The following is a 5,477-nucleotide window of genomic DNA, read 5'->3' as shown; positions in this document are numbered from 1 at the left end:
CCACGATTAGTAAATCGTACTACGATGACTTCATTAAACCCTAATTTACTTTCAGCTCCTTCTTAAAATCGTATCACGATAAGTTGGATCGTATTACGATCCAGCTCCTTCAAAAACATGCTCTCTGACTTCAAGAAATCGTATTGCGATGGTGAAATCGCAGTACGATTGGCTGATTCCAGTTCTTCAAATTTTGTTGCTTTTAACTGCTCCTGGACACTTTATATTGCTTTGAACTCTATCAAAATGTCAAAATAAGTCCTAAAAATTACGTAATGACAGCATGTCATCACAACCCCAAACTTAAACCATTCCTTGTCCTCAAGGAATTCATTTGCAAAATTGACAGTCGACAGTAAAATAACAAATACCTGATCAAGTAATAGTACCCAAAAAGTTCAATCAACTTACTAGCTAAAGATGAGCTAGTATGACTTGTTCGCATCCATCAATTCACAACTCCACGCAACAATTTGAATAGGGTTCACAGTCGACATGCAATCTACAAATTACCATACGCTTGAAAAGTTTCTAAACGTCAATCAAAATCAATGTCAATGCACACTTTGAGGTCTTTAAGGGTTATAACGGGGCTTAGGTGAAGGTGGGATAATATTTGGATAAGTAGGCTACACAAAATTTGAGTTAGGCATTCCTACGGAAGTTAAAGCACATCATTCTATCCTTCATTCATTCACCTTATGGAACAACAATTCTTGTAAAGGTACTAGAGAATATTTTTAACATTAGGGACAATCGAGTTTGAAGTTACTCGGATTTTCCATGTTTTGTCCCTTTCTTTTCATCATTCATTTTCATTTTTTTTTTCATACACCATTTTTGTGTATATTTTTCATTGATAAAGTTCATTCTTCATTCTTTGTTCTCTTATTCTCTAGTACCCCCACCCCAAACTTAATTGGTTGCAAATTCCAATAGCAACCCCAAACTTAATCTTTAGCAACATTCTACAATGCCTAACTCAGAAAAAACAATGAGGGACAAGTCCTAAAAGTCTCTAAGTTTGTAATGTAGTTTGTCACCGAACCAAAAGTTCTAATCCTACTGGCTCAAATTGGCTAAGAAAAGGATAAATTTAACAATTAAAATCAGGGTAGGCTTCAAAAGGCTCACAGGACCAAGCACTTTTGCCTCAGTGTGCTAATGACAAAGATCAATCAACAATAGAGAAAAATCGCAAGTTCTAGAAATGTAGATGCATGGAATAATCTAATATATGTAAATTGAAAAACAAAATTTGGCAATGAACCTTATGGCTGAGATTTCTGGGAGTTGTGACTACCTATCTTTACTGTCGTACACTTCGCCTTTGAAATACCAAGTCACTCCTCCTTTTGAACTTTTGGAATATCACTTTGATCAAACATTTGTTACTAAACTGTAAAGAGTCAACTAACAAACAAATTCGTCAATAATAAACAAGTACAAATTTATCACAAACGGGGAAATAAGTTGTTCATGGACTTTTGACATTGAAGGGAAAATAAAAACAATACGGAATGAAATAAAAATGTTCAACAGAAAATAAAAATTACAACCAAAACAATTAAACAAGCAAAGCTGGACCCTCAGTGGTCCAGTCCCATATCCACATCATCATCACCACCAGTCCCGGGTATTCCATCAAAGAAGCCATCAGCATCTGCCTTCTCATCTGCTTCGAAATCATCAGTGATCTCTTTCTTCATGAAAGCAGCATATCGCTCTTGGCCATCAAAGTAAGCATCCATAGACTCCCTAGACTTGTCAAACCTCTCATAAGATCCAGTGATAGGCCTCCTATGCATCTGTGCCTCTGCAGCAAACTCAGCGGAGAACCTCGGACGGTTGACCCACATGAGATCAGAGGTCTCATTCATCCAGTTAGCAGAACTGAACATATACTCTAAAACCATAGGATGAACCGGAGGGTAAGAACCATGCTGACTACTACCCTCTCCATGCTCCATTTGTGGTGGCTGCTGCAGTGGTGGTGCTTCAGGTTCACCGCTTCTCCTCCTCATATACTCCGCGTACTTCTTCATCAAGACATCCATAGTCTTGTCAGTGATAGACTTAGTGGTAGGAGTATGCAGATCACCCTCAAACTCTTGCACCAGCTTCTTCTCACATAACCAATTAATCATGCTCCCATGCCCATAGACCGACTTGTTACCCTTTGCGAACAAATGAATGCTGTTGGCGATGAGTTCACCAACATTGATTTGTTGTTGATCGAGAATGGCAGACACAGTGAGCACTCGCTTGAGAGGAATCTCAGAAGAGCAAGACTTGCTCTCAAGCGTCTGAATAACAAAAGAGGCCCACACCTTTGGAATGGGCAAAAACTCAGCATAAGTCAACATTCTGGCTTTCTTCCATGTCGCCCCTGGCCTACACATTTGGGCAAGCTACTCGGCCCATCGATCATCACCCCACTTCTTCGCTTCCCTCTCCAACCTCCGAACCGCACACTCTTCAGGAGCAACCAACCCAAGCAAATTGTTGATTGTATCACGACTAAAATCTATGACCTTCCCTCGAACATACGACTGATACTTCGTCTCGGTAAAACGAGCATTTGAGTAAAACTCCATCACCATAGACTTATTATTCTCTTCTGGCACCATGTTGTTCAACTCTTCCCATCCTCTCTCACGAAGCATTGTGTCGAAAATGGGATACTTCGTGAGATTTACCACATCAAACTGCCTCTCGCCTACAACTTCGAAACCCTTGCAATAATCAAACCATTCGCGAGCATCATCGGAAATGAACCGGTTAACATTGGATGGTGGAACGGCGGTTCTTTTGCGTTTGTTTTGGCTAGATGACGGTTGGGTGGTTGTTTTCTTGGGTTTGGATTGTTGTCGGGTCAATGGTTTGGAGGCTTGTTGTTGTTTGGGTGTCATTGATGAAAGTTTTGAGAATTTGGTGAAAAGGGTAGGTTAAGAAGATGATTTGTATGGATGAAAATTAAGAATGTTGGATGAATTGGTGTTGGGGTAGGTTAAGAAGATGATAATTGGGTAGAAGATGGATGAATTTCGTGGTTAGGGTTCCTGGAGAAAATTGGGCAGAGTAACAGTAGGAAAAAGGGGCGAATGGGTTGTGCCTGCAACTGCTGGGTTTTTATAGAACCTGATATAATCGTACTGCAATTAGGAAATCCTATTACGATTGCAGTTTGTAACGGTTATTTTTTTTTTAAATTCTTGGTCCAATCGTATTGCGATTCTTCCCATCGTAGTGCGATATGTCTGAAACAGAAAGGGTGTAAAATTTTCCATTAATCGTATTACGATACCCCAATCGTAATACGATTTCAAAAGTCAAAGTTCAGGTGTTTAACTTCACCATCGTATCACGATTTTACAATCGTAATGCGATTTTGTAAAGTCAGAATGAAAATATTTTTAAAATTTGAAACTTTTCTTGGACTTCCACTTTTGAGAAATAAATATTCTTTGAAAAAGGAGATTGTGATACAACATCAGTATTGTATTACAATCTTCCTGGTAGGGCTTTGCACATTTTTAAAAAAAATTTGAAAGAAGATCCTTTGCCCGTTTTGTGTTTTGTTGTAAAAGAAAATTTAAAAGATGAAAGCAATAAATAATACCTGAAAATAAATCAGTGGGTTCCCTCCCACCTAGCGCTTCTTTATCGTCACTAGCTTGACTGATGACGACCCCTAAAGATCATTTTGACATCTCTCCCTCATCATTGTTTGGGAGTCCACCTTCATGGTACAGTTTCAGCTTTTGTTCTTTACCCTTTAATGTCTCTTGTTTACCAAATTTCCTCAGTTCCACAGTTTTAACAAAAGGCTTGTTCCTTACCACCCCTTTGTCATAGTACCTTCTATCTCTTTCTATTGTATCAGAGAAAATTGAAAGCATACACCATTGAAAGGTAGCCGGCCCATTATGCATTCCAAAGGGGATCTTCTTATAAGCAAATACACCACAAGGATCAGTGAAAGTAGTCTTAGGCATATTGTTCCAAGTTTCCAATCCCCCATACTTGTTGTCACGTATGTTTCTTGATGATTGTCGTTGCATAAGTTTTGTGCTCGCTTCAAGTTGCTTAACACACTCTTTCACCCCAACATCTTCAACCACTTCTTTACTATCTTTAGACTTAAAAATTTCTCTTTCCATAGGTTGAATATGTTGAGATTTAAGGGAGTTATCTTCTACTGTTTCTTCAACAACGTCAATCCGGTAACCCTTAGGGTTCTCATCTTGGTGCTTCATTGCCTCAAAGATATTGAACACTACCTGCTCCTTATGGAATCTCAACATTAGCTCTCCTCTTTCAACATCAATCAAAGCACGAACAGTTGCAAGGAAAGGTCTTCCTAGAATGAGTGACATTTCTTCATCTTCAGTCATATCTAAGATTACAAAATCTGCTGGAAACACCAAGTCATTAACCTTGACTAGCACATCTTCAAGCACACCGAAAGGATAAGAGATTGACCGATCAACTAAAGTAATGGTCATTCTTGTTGGTTTTGGCTCCCCACACTTAAGCTTCTTCATCATTGAAAGAGGCATCAAGTTGATACTTGCTCCCAAGTCACATAAAGCTCTACCAATGTCTATCGGTCCAATGGAACAAGGGATAGTAAAAGCACCAGGATCCTTCAGCTTAGGTGGCAACTTCTTTTGGAGAATAGCACTACAATTCTCTGAAAGTGCTATGTTCTCATCATCCTTAGGCTTCCTTCTTTTAGTCAACAAGTCTTTCATGAACTTAGCATACAACGGCATTTGATCAAGTGCTTCACCAAAAGGAATATTCACCTGAAGTTGTGAGAAAAGTTGAATGAACTTCTTGAATTGACCTTCATCCTTTTCTTTCTTCTTGGCTAAGTGAGGGTATGGAAGCTTCACATATGATGGAACAACTTGTGGTTTATCTCCATCTTTCAAGATTTGACTCTTCGACTTCCTCAAGATTGAATCCTCATCAATTAACTTCTCACTTTTTTCTCCCTCTATTTTTTTCTTCCTTTCATTTTCAACTACTTCATGATCATTTTCTTTTTCAACTACACCCTCATTATTCTTTTCATCTACTACATCATCTTCCTCCTCCTCAACTACTACATCATCCACCTTCTTTGGAGCTTTTGGAACTAAAGGTGTCAAAACCTTTTTGCTCCTCAATTCAATAGCATTAAAAGACTCATTCTTAGGGTTGTCTTTAGTGTTACCTGAGAATCCACCTTTGTTTTGTTCAGCCAATTGCTTAGCTAATTGCCCCAATTGAGTTTCAAGCATCTTTCTGGAAGCTTCATTGTTCTTTCTTTCAGCTTCTTGACTCTTCTTCATCTCTTCAAAGTTGCCTTGAGTCATCTTCATAAAGTTCATCATAGTTTCCTTGAGAGCTGATGGCTTTCTTTGTTGTTGTTGTTGTGGAGGAGCAAGCATCTGAGAATTCAAAGCGTTGTTATTTGAGTAGCTTAG

Source organism: Medicago sativa, chromosome 8 (assembly GCF_051527215.1).
Source record: "Medicago sativa cultivar Bolivia chromosome 8, Bolivia_mono, whole genome shotgun sequence".
NCBI classification, from domain to species: Eukaryota; Viridiplantae; Streptophyta; class Magnoliopsida; order Fabales; family Fabaceae; genus Medicago; species Medicago sativa.
This window is presented reverse-complemented; position numbering follows the sequence as displayed.